The sequence below is a fragment of the Diabrotica virgifera genome, chromosome 6 (genome assembly GCF_917563875.1).
Source record: "Diabrotica virgifera virgifera chromosome 6, PGI_DIABVI_V3a".
NCBI classification, from domain to species: Eukaryota; Metazoa; Arthropoda; class Insecta; order Coleoptera; family Chrysomelidae; genus Diabrotica; species Diabrotica virgifera.
The window spans coordinates 131,890,299-131,908,604 of NC_065448.1; positions in this window are offsets into that span (position 1 = coordinate 131,890,299).

Genomic DNA, 18,306 nt, shown 5'->3' on the forward strand with positions numbered 1-18,306 from the left:
GTACCCCCTTTGTTGATTTTATGACAAAAGTTTTCAAAGAAGAAATTGTTTTGTTCGGTTTTCCGGCGTTACTAGATACACCTGGTCCAGCTAGTCCCAAAAAGTGCAACAGTTTAACTCTTGAAGTTAAGTTGGAGATATTATGATTTTTTTAATTGTTGGAAATTGATACATTTATCTCTTTAACGGAAGCTTTTTTCTTACGAACCGTAACTCGCAGAGAACTTCTGCGGACAGCAGAAGAACGAAAGGAAAATTTCATGTAAGAAAAGTGCTACACATTGACTCTGGCACTCGAATTGACACCAATATTTTCAATTAACGAATTTTGAAAAAAATCCAAGGGTACCCCCTTTGTTGATTTTATGACAAAAGTTTTCAAAGAAGAAATTGTTTTCTTCGGTTTTCCAGCGTTAGTAGATACACCTAGTCCAGCTAGTCCCAAAAAGTGCTACAGTTTAACTCTTGAAGTTAAGTTGGAGATATTATGTTTTTTTTTTAATTTTTAGAAACTGATACATTTATCTCTTTAACGGAAGGTTTTTTTTACGAATCGTAACTCGTAGAGAAATTCTGCGAACAGCAGAATAACGAGAGGAAAATTTTATGTAAGAAAAGTGCTACACATTGACTCTGGCGCTCGAATTGACACCAATATGTCCAATTAACGAATTTTGAAAAAAATCCTTTGTTGATTTTATGACAAAAGTTTTCAAAGACGAAATTGTTTCCTCGGTTTTCCGGCGTTATTAGGTACACCTGGTCCAGCTAGTCCCAAAAAGTGCAACAGTTTAACTCTTGAAGTTAAGTTGGAGATATTATGATTTTTTTAATTGTTGGAAATTGATACATTTATCTCTTTAACGGAAGCTTTTTTCTTACGAACCGTAACTCGCAGAGAACTTCTGCGGACAGCAGAAGAACGAGAGGAAAATTTTATGTAAGAAAAGTGCTACACATTGACTCTGGCACTCGAATTGACACCAATATGTCCAATTAACGAATTTTGAAAAAAATCCAAGGGTACCCCCTTTGTTGACTTTATGACAAAAGTTTTCAAAGAAGAAATTGTTTTCTTCGGTTTTCCGGCGTTACTAGATACACCTGGTCCAGCTAGTCCCAAAAAGTGCAACAGTTTAACTCTTGAAGTTAAGTTGGAGATATTATGTTTTTTTTAATTTTTAGAAACTGATACATTTATCTCTTTAACGGAAGGTTTTTTCTTACGAATCGTAACTCGTAGAGAAATTCTGCGAACAGCAGAATAACGAGAGGAAAATATTATGTAAGAAAAGTGCTACACATTGACTCTGGCGCTCGAATTGACACCAATATGTCCAATTAACGAATTTTGAAAAAAATCCTTTGTTGATTTTATGACAAAAGTTTTCAAAGACGAAATTGTTTCTTCGCTTTTCCGGCGTTACTAGATACACCTGGTCCAGCTGGTCGCAAAAAGTGCAACAGTTTAGCTCTTGAAGTTAAGTTGGAGATATTATGATTGTTTTAATTGTTGGAAATTGATACATTTATCTCTTTAACGGAAGCTTTTTTCTTACGAACCGTAACTCGCAGAGAACTTCTGGGGACAGCAGAAGAACGAAATAAAAATTTTATGTAAGAAAAGTGCTACACATTGACTCTGGCACTCGAATTGACACCAATATGTCCAATTAACGAATTTTGAAAAAAATCCAAGGGTACCCACTTTGTTGATTTTATGACAAAAGTTTTCAAAGAAGAAATTGTTTTCTTCGGTCTTCCGGCGTTAGTAGGTACACCTGGTCCAGTTAGTCCCAAAAAGTGCAACAGTTTAACTCTTGAAGTTAAGTTGGAGATATTATGATTTTTTTAATTGTTGGAAATTGATACAGTTATCTATTTAAAGGAAGATTTTTTCTTACGAACCGTAACTCGCAGAGAACTTCTGCGGACAGCAGAAGAACGAAAGGAAAATTTCATGTAAGAAAAGTGCTACACATTGACTCTGGCACTCGAATTGACACCATTATTTTCAATTAACGAATTTTGAAAAAAATCCAAGGGTACCCCCTTTGTTGATTTTATGACAAAAGTTTTCAAAGAAGAAATTGTTTTCTTCGGTTTTCCAGCGTTAGTAGATACACCTAGTCCAGCTAGTCCCAAAAAGTGCTACAGTTTAACTCTTGAAGTTAAGTTGGAGATATTATGTTTTTTTTAATTTTTAGAAACTGATACATTTATCTCTTTAACGGAAGGTTTTTTCTTACGAATCGTAACTCGTAGAGAAATTCTGCGAACAGCAGAATAACGAGAGGAAAATTTTATGTAAGAAAAGTGCTACAAATTGACTCTGGCGCTCGAATTGACACCAATATGTCCAATTAACGAATTTTGAAAAAAATCCTTTGTTGATTTTATGACAAAAGTTTTCAAAGACGAAATTGTTTCTTCGGTTTTCCGGCGTTAGTAGGTACACCTGGTCCAGCTAGTCCCAAAAAGTGCAACAGTTTAACTCTTGAAGTTAAAATGGAGATATTATGATTTTTTTAATTGCTGGAAATTGATACATTTATCTCTTTAACGGAAGCTTTTTTCTTACGAACCGTAACTCGCAGAGAACTTCTGCGGACAGCAGAAGAACGAGAGGAAAATTTTATGTAAGAAAAGTGCTACACATTGACTCTGGCACTCGAATTGACACCAATATGTCCAGTTAACGAATTTTGAAAAAATCCAAGGGTACCCAATTTGTTGATTTTATGACAAAAGTTTTCAAAGAAGAAATTGTTTTCTTCGGTTTTCCGGCGTTAGTAGATACACCTGGTCCAGCTAGTCCCAAAAAGTGCAACAGTTTAACTCTTGAAGTTAGGTTGGAGATATTATGATTTTTTTAATTGTTGGAAATTGATACATTTATCTCTTTAACGGAAGCTTTTTTCTTACGAACCGTAACTCGCAGAGAACTTCTGCGGACAGCAGAAGAACGAGAGGAAAATTTTATGTAAGAAAAGTGCTACACATTGACTCTGGCACTCGAATTGACACCAATATGTCCAGTTAACGAATTTTGAAAAAAATCCCTTTGTTGATTTCACAAAAAGTTTTCAAAGAAGAAATTGTTTTCTTCGGTTTTCCGGCGTTACTAGATACACCTGGTCCAGCTAGTCCCAAAAAGTGCAAGAGTTTAACTCTTGAAGTTAAGTTGGAGATATTATGTTTTTTTTAATTTTTAGAAACTGATACATTTATCTCTTTAACGGAAGGTTCTTTCTTACGAATCGTAACTCGTAGAGAAATTCTGCGAACAGCAGAACAACGAGAGGAAAATTTTATGTAAGAAAAGTGCTACACATTGACTCTGGCACTCGAATTGACACCAATATGTCCAGTTAACGAATTTTGAAAAAAATCCAAGGGTACCCACTTTGTTAATTTTATGACAAAAGTTTTCAAAGAAGAAATTGTTTTCTTCGGTTTTCCGGCGTTAGTAGATACACCTGGTCCAGCTAGTCCCAAAAAGTGCAACAGTTTAACTCTTGAAGTTAAGTTGGAGATATTATGATTTTTTAATTGTTGGAAATTGATGCATTTATCTCTTTAACGGAAGCTTTTTTCTTACGAACCGTAACTCGCAGAGAACTTCTGCGGACAGCAGAAGAACGAGAGGAAAATTTTATGTAAGAAAAGTGCTACACATTGACTCTGGCACTCGAATTGACACCAATATGTCCAATTAACGAATTTTGAAAAAAATCCAAGGGTACCCCCTCTGTTGATTTTATGACAAAAGTTTTCAAAGAAGAAATTGTTTTCTCCGGTTTTCCGGCGTTAGTAGGTACACCTGGTCCAGCAAGTCCCAAAAAGTGCAACAGTTTAACTCTTGAAGTTAAGTTTGAGATATTATGATTTTTTTAATTTTTGGAAATTCATACATTTATCTCTTTAACGGAAGCTTTTTTCTTACGAATCGTAACTCGTAGAGAAATTCTGCGAACAGCAGAATAACGAGAGGAAAATTTTATGTAAGGAAACATTGACTCTGGCACTCGAATTGACACCAATATTTTCAATTAACGAATTTTGAAAAAAATCCAAGGGTACCCCTTTTGTTGATTTTATGACAAAAGTTTTCAAAGAAGAAATTGTTTTCTTCGGTTTTCTGGCGTTAGTAGGTACACCTGGTCCAGCTAGTCCCAAAAAGTGCAACAGTTTAACTCTTGAAGTTAAGTTGGAGATATTATGATTTTTTTAATTGTTGGAAATTGATACATTTATCTCTTTAACGGAAGCTTTTTTCTTACGAACCGTAACTCGCAGAGAACTTCTGCGGACAGCAGAAGAACGAGAGAAAAATTTTATGTAAGAAAAGTGCTACACATTGACTCTGGCACTCGAATTGACACCAATATGTCCAGTTAACGAATTTTGAAAAAAATCCAAGGGTACCCCCTTTGTTGATTTAATGACAAAAGTTTTCAAAGAAGAAATTGTTTTCTTCGCTTTTCCGGCGTTACTAGATACACCTGGTCCAGCTGGTCGCAAAAAGTGCAACAGTTTAACTCTTGAAGTTAAGTTGGAGATATTATGATTTTTTTAATTGTTGGAAATTACCGTTGGAACCGTAATTTAAACATAAAGAAGTACACAAATACACGAGAGTACAAGACAGCAGAAACGAAAAATCAATCATAGATTACTTTTTGGTAAGCAGCAACAAATGGAAAAGAGTACAGGATACGAAAGTGAAAAGAGGCTCGGAGATTGGCAGTGACCACCATCTAGTAATAATGAGAATGAGAACAACAGAGGAAAAAGAAGAAAAGAGAAGAAAGGTAGTAAATGAAAAAATAAAAAGTTACAAATTAAAAGAGGAAATATATAAGAAGAAATTCCAAGAAAACTTAGATAATACTTTGAAAGGTAGGGCAAAAAATACAAATATAGAAAAAAAAATGGGAATATCTAAAAACCAGCATAATCAAAGCAGCTGAGGAAACTTGCGGGAAAGCAAAAATAGCAAACACTAACATGAGGAGAACAGAATGGTGGACGGAAGAAATACGAGAGAAAATAAAGAACAAAAAAGACAAATGGAAAAGATACCTAAGCACAAAACACCCGGAAGATTACGAAGCATATAAAGAAAAAAGGAAAGAGTTTAAAATAGCGGTGAAAGCAGGAAAGGAAAGGTCATGGGAGATATTTGGACAAAAAATGACAAAAAATTATAGGGAAAACCAAAAACTCTTCTACGGCGCATTAAAACAACTCAGACAAAAGAAAGAGCACACGATGCCGAATATAAAAGACAAGAATGGAAACGTACTAACAGAAGAAAAACAAATAATGGAAAGATGGAGAGAACATTTCAAAGAGCTAACTCATGTCGACAAGGACAACATAGGGGAGATACAAGAAAGGAATGAAGAACAACAAGTGGAATCCATAACAAGAGAGGAATTAGAGAAAGCAATAGAAAGAGTAAAACTGGGCAAAGCACCAGGCAAGGATCATATCACCCCGGAAATGATAAAATTCATGGGGACAGAGGGAATGGATAGCATGAAAGAACTAATGAATGATATCATAAATAGAGCAGAATTACCAAAGGACTGGAAGAAAGACATTATATTACCAATACACAAAAAGGGAGACAAGAGAAACTGTAATAATTACCGAGGTATCACCATATCAAGTATCCCTGGGAAGGTATTAGCAAGAATACTAGAGACAAGAATAAAAACACAAATAGAAACAACTATGGAAGACACACAGTGTGGATTCAGGAAGGACAGAAGCACGCAAGACCTAATATTCACATTAAGACAAGTAAGTGAGAAGGTAATCAAGAAAAATAGAGAGATACATATGTGCTTCATTGACCTGGAAAAGGCGTTTGACAGAATCCGAAGAAAGGACGTTTGGAAGACACTAACAGAAAGGGGAGTCGACAGACACATAATAGAAGTAATAAAGGATATGTACAAAAATAATACAAATACAGTAAGAACCAATAACGAGGAATCCAGAGAATTTTCTACAAGTCAAGGCGTCAAACAGGGATGCGTGCTGAGTCCACTGCTATTCTCAGTGGTACTGGATGAAGCGATAAAGAAAGCCAAGAGAAGAATGAGAAAACTAACATTAGGATACTGGCAAATGAAACAGACTCAACTATCGGAGCTACTATTTGCAGACGACATGGTATTGATAGCAGAAAACAGAGAAGACTTACAGAACAATCTTGAAATCCTAGAAGAAGAACTATCAAACATAAATATGAAAATTAATACAGAGAAAACAAAAACAATGATAATTTCAAATACGAGGAAGACACACGCAATAGAATTAGACGGGAAACAACTAGAGCAAGTGGAATATTTTAAATACCTAGGAGTAATAATCGAATCAAATGGTAAACAAGACATGGAAATAAACGAGAGAATGGGACGAACAGGAAGCTTATTTAACACTATGAAAACAACATTTTTTGGGAAAAAAGGGATACCGGAAAAAGTAAAAACGGCAGTCGTTAAATCAGTAGTTAGACCAACAATCATGTATAGCAGCGAGACATGGACATTGACGGGGAGACAAAAATCCAGAGTCAATGCTATGGAAATGAGGTTCCTGAGGAAAATAGCAAACAGAAAAAGGACAGACAAAATACGAAACGAAACAATTAGACAAAACCTAAAACTAGAACCAATCAATGAAAAAATAGTAGAAGGACAACTTAGATGGTTCGGGCACGTGTGTAGAATGTCGAACGAGAGGCTAACAAAACGAGTGTTCGAAACGAGAGTGCAGGGGAAAAACAAAAGAGGGAGACCAAGAGTTATGTGGGTAGATGAAATCAGGAAAGAAGTCGAGAAGAAGGGATTGACATTGGAAAGTGCAAGAAACCTAGCGCAAGATCGGAAAGCATGGAGACTACAATGCCAAACTCAACTCCACCAGCCTTACACCTAAAGGTAGAAAGGCTTAGGACTAAGTAAGTAAGTAAGTATGTCCAGTTAACGAATTTTGAAAAAAATCCAAGGGTACCCCCTTTGTTGATTTTATGACAAAAGTTTTCAAAGAAGAAATTGTTTTCTTCGGTCTTCCGGCGTTAGTAGATACACCTGGTCCAGTTAGTCCCAAAAAGTGCAACAGTTTAACTCTTGAAGTTAAGTTGGAGATATTATGATTTTTTTAATTGTTGGAAATTGATACAGTTATCTCTTTAAAGGGAGCTTTTTTCTTACGAACCGTAACTCGCAGAGAACTTCTGCGGACAGCAGAAGAACGAAAGGAAAATTTCATGTAAGAAAAGTGCTACACATTGACTCTGGCACTCGAATTGACACCAATATTTTCAATTAACGAATTTTGAAAAAAATCCAAGGGTACCCCCTTTGTTGATTTTATGACAAAAGTTTTCAAAGAAGAAATTGTTTTCTTCGGTTTTCCAGCGTTAGTAGATACACCTAGTCCAGCTAGTCCCAAAAAGTGCTACAGTTTAACTCTTGAAGTTAAGTTGGAGATATTATGTTTTTTTTAATTTTTAGAAACTGATACATTTATCTCTTTAACGGAAGGTTTTTTTTACGAATCGTAACTCGTAGAGAAATTCTGCGAACAGCAGAATAACGAGAGGAAAATTTTATGTAAGAAAAGTGCTACACATTGACTCTGGCGCTCGAATTGACACCAATATGTCCAATTAACGAATTTTGAAAAAAATCCTTTGTTGATTTTATGACAAAAGTTTTCAAAGACGAAATTGTTTTAACGGAAGCTTTTTTCTTACGAACCGTAACTCGCAGAGAACTTCTGCGGACAGCAGAAGAACGAGAGGAAAATTTTATGTAAGAAAAGTGCTACACATTGACTCTGGCACTCGAATTGACACCAATATGTCCAATTAACGAATTTTGAAAAAAATCCAAGGGTACCCCCTTTGTTGACTTTATGACAAAAGTTCTCAAAGAAGAAATTGTTTTCTTCGGTTTTCCGGCTTTACTAGATACACCTGGTCCAGCTAGTCCCAAAAAGTGCAACAGTTTAACTCTTGAAGTTAAGTTGGAGATATTATGATTTTTTTAATTGTTGGAAATTGGGGGTACCCACTTTGTTAATTTTATGACAAAAGTTTTCAAAGAAGAAATTGTTTTCTTCGGTTTTCCGGCGTTAGTAGATACACCTGGTCCAGCTAGTCCCAAAAAGTGCAACAGTTTAACTCTTGAAGTTAAGTTGGAGATATTATGATTTTTTTAATTGTTGGAAATTGATACATTTATCTCTTTAACGGAAGCTTTTTTCTTACGAACCGTAACTCGCAGAGAACTTCTGCGGACAGCAGAAGAACGAGAGGAAAATTTTATGTAAGAAAAGTGCTACACATTGACTCTGGCACTCGAATTGACACCAATATGTCCAATTAACGAATTTTGAAAAAAATCCAAGGGTACCCCCTCTGTTGATTTTATGACAAAAGTTTTCAAAGAAGAAATTGTTTTCTCCGGTTTTCCGGCGTTAGTAGGTACACCTGGTCCAGCAAGTCCCAAAAAGTGCAACAGTTTAACTCTTGAAGTTAAGTTTGAGATATTATGATTTTTTTAATTTTTGGAAATTCATACATTTATCTCTTTAACGGAAGCTTTTTTCTTACGAATCGTAACTCGTAGAGAAATTCTGCGAACAGCAGAATAACGAGAGGAAAATTTTATGTAAGAAAACATTGACTCTGGCACTCGAATTGACACCAATATTTTCAATTAACGAATTTTGAAAAAAATCCAAGGGTACCCCCTTTGTTGATTTTATGACAAAAGTTTTCAAAGAAGAAATTGTTTTCTTCGGTTTTCCGGCGTTACTAGATACACCTGGTCCAGCTAGTCCCAAAAAGTGCAACAGTTTAACTCTTGAAGTTAAGTTGGAGATATTATGATTTTTTTAATTGTTGGAAATTGATACATTTATCTCTTTAACGGAAGCTTTTTTCTTACGAACCGTAACTCGCAGAGAACTTCTGCGGACAGCAGAAAAACGAGAGGAAAATTTTATGTGAGAAAAGTGCTACACATTGACTCTGGCACTCGAATTGACACCAATATGTCCAATTAACGAATTTTGAAAAAAATCCAAGGTTGAACCCTTTGTTGATTTTATGACAAAAGTTTTCAAAGAAGAAATTGTTTTCTTCGGTTTTCTGGCGTTAGTAGGTACACCTGGTCCAGCTAGTCCCAAAAAGTGCAACAGTTTAACTCTTGAAGTTAAGTTGGAGATATTATGATTTTTTCAATTGTTGGAAATTGATACATTTATCTCTTTAACGGAAGCTTTTTTCTTACGAACCGTAACTCGCAGAGAACTTCTGCGGACAGCAGAAGAACGAGAGGAAAATTTTATGTAAGAAAAGTGCTACACATTGACTCTGGCACTCGAATTGACACCAATATGTCCAGTTAACGAATTTTGAAAAAAATCCAAGGGTACCCCCTTTGTTGATTTAATGACAAAAGTTTTCAAAGAAGAAATTGTTTTCTTCGCTTTTCCGGCGTTACTAGATACACCTGGTCCAGCTGGTCGCAAAAAGTGCAACAGTTTAACTCTTGAAGTTAAGTTGGAGATATTATGATTTTTTTAATTGTTGGAAATTGATACATTTATCTCTTTAACGGAAGCTTTTTTCTTACGAACCGTAACTCGCAGAGAACTTCTGGCGACAGCAGAAGAACGAAATAAAAACTTCATGTAAGAAAAGTGCTACACATTGACTCTGGCACTCGAATTGACACCAATATGTCCAATTAACGAATTTTGAAAAAAATCTAAGGGTACCCCCTTTGTTGATTTTATGACAAAAGTTTTCAAAGAAGAAATTGTTTTCTTCGGTTTTCCGGCGTTACTAGATACACCTGGTCCAGCTAGTCCCAAAAAGTGCAACAGTTTAACTCTTGAAGTTAAGTTGGAAATATTATGATTTTTTTAATTGTTGGAAATTGATACATTTATCTCTTTAACGGAAGCTTTTTTCTTACGAACCGTAACTCGCAGAGAACTTCTGCGGACAGCAGAAGAACGAGAGGAAAATTTTATGTAAGAAAAGTGCTACACATTGACTCTGGCACTCGAATTGACACCAATATGTCCAACTAACGAATTTTGAAAAAAATCCAAGGGTACCCCCTTTGTTGATTTTATGACAAAAGTTTTCAAAGAAGAAATTGTTTTCTTCGGTTTTCCGGCGTTACTAGATACACCTGGTCCAGCTAGTCACAAAAAGTGCAACAGTTTAACTCTTGAAGTTAAGTTGGAGATATTATGATTTTTTTAATTGTTGGAAATTGATACATTTATCTCTTTAACGGAAGCTTTTTTCTTACGAACCGTAACTCGCAGAGAACTTCTGCGGACAGCAGAAAAACGAGAGGAAAATTTTATGTGAGAAAAGTGCTACACATTGACTCTGGCACTCGAATTGACACCAATATGTCCAATTAACGAATTTTGAAAAAAATCCAAGGGTACCCCCTTTGTTGATTTTATGACAAAAGTTTTCAAAGAAGAAATTGTTTTCTTCGGTCTTCCGGCGTTAGTAGGTACACCTGGTCCAGTTAGTCCCAAAAAGTGCAACAGTTTAACTCTTGAAGTTAAGTTGGAGATATTATGATTTTTTTAATTGTTGGAAATTGATACAGTTATCTCTTTAAAGGAAGCTTTTTTCTTACGAACCGTAACTCGCAGAGAACTTCTGCGGACAGCAGAAGAACGAAAGGAAAATTTCATGTAAGAAAAGTGCTACACATTGACTCTGGCACTCGAATTGACACCAATATTTTCAATTAACGAATTTTGAAAAAAATCCAAGGGTACCCCCTTTGTTGATATTATGACAAAAGTTTTCAAAGAAGAAATTGTTTTCTTCGGTTTTCCAGCGTTAGTAGATACACCTAGTCCAGCTAGTCCCAAAAAGTGCTACAGTTTAACTCTTGAAGTTAAGTTGGAGATATTATGTTTTTTTTAATTTTTAGAAACTGATACATTTATCTCTTTAACGGAAGGTTTTTTTTACGAATCGTAACTCGTAGAGAAATTCTGCGAACAGCAGAATAACGAGAGGAAAATTTTATATAAGAAAAGTGCTACACATTGACTCTGGCGCTCGAATTGACACCAATATGTCCAATTAACGAATTTTGAAAAAATCCTTTGTTGATTTTATGACAAAAGTTTTCAAAGACGAAATTGTTTCTTCGGTTTTCCGGCGTTAGTAGGTACACCTGGTCCAGCTAGTCCCAAAAAGTGCAACAGTTTAACTCTTGAAGTTAAGTTGGAGATATTATGATTTTTTTAATTGTTGGAAATTGATACATTTATCTCTTTAACGGAAGCTTTTTTCTTACGAACCGTAACTCGCAGAGAACTTCTGCGGACAGCAGAAGAACGAGAGGAAAATTTTATGTAAGAAAAGTGCTACACATTGACTCTGGCACTCGAATTGACACCAATATGTCCAATTACCGAATTTTGAAAAAAATCCAAGGGTACCCCCTTTGTTGACTTTATGACAAAAGTTTTCAAAGAAGAAATTGTTTTCTTCGGTTTTCCGGCGTTACTAGATACACCTGGTCCAGCTAGTCCCAAAAAGTGCAACAGTTTAACTCTTGAAGTTAAGTTGGAGATATTATGTTTTTTGTTAATTTTTAGAAACTGATACATTTATCTCTTTAACGGAATTTTTTTTCTTACGAATCGTAACTCGTAAAGAAATTCTGCGAACAGCAGAATAACGAGAGGAAAATTTTATGTAAGAAAAGTGGTACCCATTGACTCTGGCACTCGAATTGACACCAATATGTCCAATTAACGAATTTTGAAAAAAATCCAAGGGAATAATAAAAAAAAATACCCCCTTTGTTGATTTTATGACAAAAGTTTTCAAAGAAGAAATTGTCTTCTTCGGTTTTCCGGCGTTACTAGATACACCTGGTCCAGCTAGTCCCAAAAAGTGCAACAGTTTAACTCTTGAAGTTAAGTTGGAGATATTATGTTTTTTTTAATTTTTAGAAACTGATACATTTATCTCTTTAACGGAAGGTTTTTTCTTACGAATCGTAACTCGTAGAGAAATTCTGCGAACAGCAGAATAACGAGAGGAAAATTTTATGTAAGAAAAGTGCTACACATTGACTCTGGCACTCGAATTGACACCAATATGTCCAGTTAACGAATTTTGAAAAAAATCCAAGGGTACCCCCTTTGTTGATTTTATGACAAAAGTTTTCAAAGAAGAAATTGTTTTCTTCGGTCTTCCGGTGTTAGTAGGTACACCTGGTCCAGTTAGTCCCAAAAAGTGCAACAGTTTAACTCTTGAAGTTAAGTTGGAGATATTATGATTTTTTTAATTGTTGGAAATTGATACAGTTATCTCTTTAAAGGAAGCTTTTTTCTTACGAACCGTAACTCGCAGAGAACTTCTGCGGACAGCAGAAGAACGAAAGGAAAATTTCATGTAAGAAAAGTGCTACACATTGACTCTGGCACTCGAATTGACACCAATATTTTCAATTAACGAATTTTGAAAAAAATCCAAGGGTACCCCCTTTGTTGATTTTATGACAAAAGTTTTCAAAGAAGAAATTGTTTTCTTCGGTTTTCCAGCGTTAGTAGATACACCTAGTCCAGCTAGTCCCAAAAAGTGCTACAGTTTAACTCTTGAAGTTAAGTTGGAGATATTATGTTTTTTTTAATTTTTAGAAACTGATACATTTATCTCTTTAACGGAAGGTTTTTTCTTACGAATCGTAACTCGTAGAGAAATTCTGCGAACAGCAGAATAACGAGAGGAAAATTTTATGTAAGAAAAGTGCTACACATTGACTCTGGCGCTCGAATTGACACCAATATGTCCAATTAACGAATTTTGAAAAAAATCCTTTGTTGATTTTATGACAAAAGTTTTCAAAGACGAAATTGTTTCTTCGGTTTTCCGGCGTTAGTAGGTACACCTGGTCCAGCTAGTCCCAAAAAGTGCAACAGTTTAACTCTTGAAGTTAAAATGGAGATATTATGATTTTTTTAATTGTTGGAAATTGATACATTTATCTCTTTAACGGAAGCTTTTTTCTTACGAACCGTAACTCGCAGAGAACTTCTGCGGACAGCAGAAGAACGAGAGGATAATTTTATGTAAGAAAAGCGCTACACATTGACTCTGGCACTCGAATTGACACCAATATGTCCAGTTAACGAATTTTGAAAAAATCCAAGGGTACCCAACTTGTTGATTTTATGACAAAAGTTTTCAAAGAAGAAATTGTTTTCTTCGGTTTTCCGGCGTTAGTAGATACACCTGGTCCAGCTAGTCCCAAAAAGTGCAACAGTTTAACTCTTGAAGTTAGGTTGGAGATATTATGATTTTTTTAATTGTTGGAAATTGATACATTTATCTCTTTAACGCAAGCTTTTTTCTTACGAACCGTAACTCGCAGAGAACTCCTGCGGACAGCAGAAGAACGAGAGGAAAATTTTATGTAAGAAAAGTGCTACACATTGACTCTGGCACTCGAATTGACACCAATATGTCCAATTAACGAATTTTGAAAAAAATCCCTTTGTTGATTTCACAAAAAGTTTTCAAAGAAGAAATTGTTTTCTTCGGTTTTCCGGCGTTACTAGATACACCTGGTCCAGCTAGTCCCAAAAAGTGCAAGAGTTTAACTCTTGAAGTTAAGTTGGAGATATTATGTTTTTTTTAATTTTTAGAAACTGATACATTTATCTCTTTAACGGAAGGTTCTTTCTTACGAATCGTAACTCGTAGAGAAATTCTGCGAACAGCAGAACAACGAGAGGAAAATTTTATGTAAGAAAAGTGCTACACATTGACTCTGGCACTCGAATTGACACCAATATGTCCAGTTAACGAATTTTGAAAAAAATCCAAGGGTACCCACTTTGTTAATTTTATGACAAAAGTTTTCAAAGAAGAAATTGTTTTCTTCGGTTTTCCGGCGTTAGTAGATACACCTGGTCCAGCTAGTCCCAAAAAGTGCAACAGTTTAACTCTTGAAGTTAAGTTGGAGATATTATGATTTTTTTAATTGTTGGAAATTGATACATTTATCTCTTTAACGGAAGCTTTTTTCTTACGAACCGTAACTCGCAGAGAACTTCTGCGGACAGCAGAAGAACGAGAGGAAAATTTTATGTAAGAAAAGTGCTACACATTGACTCTGGCACTCGAATTGACACCAATATGTCCAATTAACGAATTTTGAAAAAAATCCAAGGGTACCCCCTCTGTTGATTTTATGACAAAAGTTTTCAAAGAAGAAATTGTTTTCTCCGGTTTTCCGGCGTTAGTAGGTACACCTGGTCCAGCAAGTCCCAAAAAGTGCAACAGTTTAACTCTTGAAGTTAAGTTTGAGATATTATGATTTTTTTAATTTTTGGAAATTCATACATTTATCTCTTTAACGGAAGCTTTTTTCTTACGAATCGTAACTCGTAGAGAAATTCTGCGAACAGCAGAATAACGAGAGGAAAATTTTATGTAAGAAAACATTGACTCTGGCACTCGAATTGACACCAATATTTTCAATTAACGAATTTTGAAAAAAATCCAAGGGTACCCCCTTTGTTGATTTTATGACAAAAGTTTTCAAAGAAGAAATTGTTTTCTTCGGTTTTCCGGCGTTACTAGATACACCTGGTCCAGCTAGTCCCAAAAAGTGCAACAGTTTAACTCTTGAAGTTAAGTTGGAGATATTATGATTTTTTTAATTGTTGGAAATTGATACATTTATCTCTTTATTGGAAGCTTTTTTCTTACGAACCGTAACTCGCAGAGAACTTCTGCGGACAGCAGAAAAACGAGAGGAAAATTTTATGTGAGAAAAGTGCTACACATTGACTCTGGCACTCGAATTGACACCAATATGTCCAATTAACGAATTTTGAAAAAAATCCAAGGGTACCCCCTTTGTTGATTTTATGACAAAAGTTTTCAAAGAAGAAATTGTTTTCTTCGGTTTTCTGGCGTTAGTAGGTACACCTGGTCCAGCTAGTCCCAAAAAGTGCAACAGTTTAACTCTTGAAGTTAAGTTGGAGATATTATGATTTTTTAAATTGTTGGAAATTGATACATTTATCTCTTTAACGGAAGCTTTTTTCTTACGAACCGTAACTCGCAGAGAACTTCTGCGGACAGCAGAAGAACGAGAGGAAAATTTTATGTAAGAAAAGTGCTACACATTGACTCTGGCACTCGAATTGACACCAATATGTCCAATTAACGAATTTTGAAAAAAATCCAAGGGTACCCCCTTTGTTGATTTTATGACAAAAGTTTTCAAAGAAGAAATTGTTTTCTTCGCTTTTCCGGCGTTACTAGATACACCTGGTCCAGCTGGTCGCAAAAAGTGCAACAGTTTAGCTCTTGAAGTTAAGTTGGAGATATTATGATTGTTTTAATTGTTGGAAATTGATACATTTATCTCTTTAACGGAAGCTTTTTTCTTACGAACCGTAACTCGCAGAGAACTTCTGGCGACAGCAGAAGAACGAAATAAAAATTTTATGTAAGAAAAGTGCTACACATTGACTCTGGCACTCGAATTGACACCAATATGTCCAATTAACGAATTTTGAAAAAAATCTAAGGGTACCCCCTTTGTTGATTTTATGACAAAAGTTTTCAAAGAAGAAATTGTTTTCTTCGGTTTTCCGGCGTTACTAGATACACCTGGTCCAGCTAGTCCCAAAAAGTGCAACAGTTTAACTCTTGAAGTTAAGTTGGAAATATTATGATTTTTTTAATTGTTGGAAATTGATACATTTATCTCTTTAACGGAAGCTTTTTTCTTACGAACCGTAACTCGCAGAGAACTTCTGCGGACAGCAGAAGAACGAGAGGAAAATTTTATGTAAGAAAAGTGCTACACATTGACTCTGGCACTCGAATTGACACCAATATGTCCAATTAACGAATTTTGAAAAAAATCCAAGGGTACCCCCTTTGTTGATTTTATGACAAAAGTTTTCAAAGAAGAAATTGTTTTCTTCGCTTTTCCGGCGTTACTAGATACACCTGGTCCAGCTGGTCGCAAAAAGTGCAACAGTTTAGCTCTTGAAGTTAAGTTGGAGATATTATGATTGTTTTAATTGTTGGAAATTGATACATTTATCTCTTTAACGGAAGCTTTTTTCTTACGAACCGTAACTCGCAGAGAACTTCTGGGGACAGCAGAAGAACGAAATAAAAATTTTATGTAAGAAAAGTGCTACACATTGACTCTGGCACTCGAATTGACACCAATATGTCCAATTAACGAATTTTGAAAAAAATCCAAGGGTACCCCCTTTGTTGATTTTATGACAAAAGTTTTCAAAGAAGAAATTGTTTTCTTCGGTTTTCCGGCGTTACTAGATACACCTGGTCCAGCTAGTCCCAAAAAGTGCAACAGTTTAACTCTTGAAGTTAAGTTGGAGATATTATGATTTTTTTAATTGTTGGAAATTGATACATTTATCTCTTTAACGGAAGCTTTTTTCTTACGAACCGTAACTCGCAGAGAACTTCTGCGGACAGCAGAAGAACGAAAGGAAAATTTCATGTAAGAAAAGTGCTACACATTGACTCTGGCACTCGAATTGACACCAATATTTTCAATTAACGAATTTTGAAAAAAATCCAAGGGTACCCCCTTTGTTGATTTTATGACAAAAGTTTTCAAAGAAGAAATTGTTTTCTTCGGTTTTCCAGCGTTAGTAGATACACCTAGTCCAGCTAGTCCCAAAAAGTGCTACAGTTTAACTCTTGAAGTTAAGTTGGAGATATTATGTTTTTTTTAATTTTTAGAAACTGATACATTTATCTCTTTAACGGAAGGTTTTTTTTACGAATCGTAACTCGTAGAGAAATTCTGCGAACAGCAGAATAACGAGAGGAAAATTTTATGTAAGAAAAGTGCTACACATTGACTCTGGCGCTCGAATTGACACCAATATGTCCAATTAACGAATTTTGAAAAAAATCCTTTGTTGATTTTATGACAAAAGTTTTCAAAGACGAAATTGTTTCTTCGGTTTTCCGGCGTTATTAGGTACACCTGGTCCAGCTAGTCCCAAAAAGTGCAACAGTTTAACTCTTGAAGTTAAGTTGGAGATATTATGATTTTTTTAATTGTTGGAAATTGATACATTTATCTCTTTAACGGAAGCTTTTTTCTTACGAACCGTAACTCGCAGAGAACTTCTGCGGACAGCAGAAGAACGAGAGGAAAATTTTATGTAAGAAAAGTGCTACACATTGACTCTGGCACTCGAATTGACACCAATATGTCCAATTAACGAATTTTGAAAAAAATCCAAGGGTACCCCCTTTGTTGATTTTATGACAAAAGTTTTCAAAGAAGAAATTGTTTTCTTCGGTTTTCCGGCGTTACTAGATACACCTGGTCCAGCTAGTCCCAAAAAGTGCAACAGTTTAACTCTTGAAGTTAAGTTGGAGATATTATGATTTTTTAAATTGTTGGAAATTGATACATTTATCTCTTTAACGGAAGCTTTTTTCTTACGAACCGTAACTCGCAGAGAACTTCTGCGGACAGCAGAAGAACGAGAGGAAAATTTTATGTAAGAAAAGTGCTACACATTGACTCTGGCACTCGAATTGACACCAATATGTCCAATTAACGAATTTTGAAAAAAATCCAAGGGTACCCCCTTTGTTGATTTTATGACAAAAGTTTTCAAAGAAGAAATTGTTTTCTTCGCTTTTCCGGCGTTACTAGATACACCTGGTCCAGCTGGTCGCAAAAAGTGCAACAGTTTAGCTCTTGAAGTTAAGTTGGAGATATTATGATTGTTTTAATTGTTGGAAATTGATACATTTATCTCTTTAACGGAAGCTTTTTTCTTACGAACCGTAACTCGCAGAGAACTTCTGGCGACAGCAGAAGAACGAAATAAAAATTTTATGTAAGAAAAGTGCTACACATTGACTCTGGCACTCGAATTGACACCAATATGTCCAATTAACGAATTTTGAAAAAAATCTAAGGGTACCCCCTTTGTTGATTTTATGACAAAAGTTTTCAAAGAAGAAATTGTTTTCTTCGGTTTTCCGGCGTTACTAGATACACCTGGTCCAGCTAGTCCCAAAAAGTGCAACAGTTTAACTCTTGAAGTTAAGTTGGAAATATTATGATTTTTTTAATTGTTGGAAATTGATACATTTATCTCTTTAACGGAAGCTTTTTTCTTACGAACCGTAACTCGCAGAGAACTTCTGCGGACAGCAGAAGAACGAGAGGAAAATTTTATGTAAGAAAA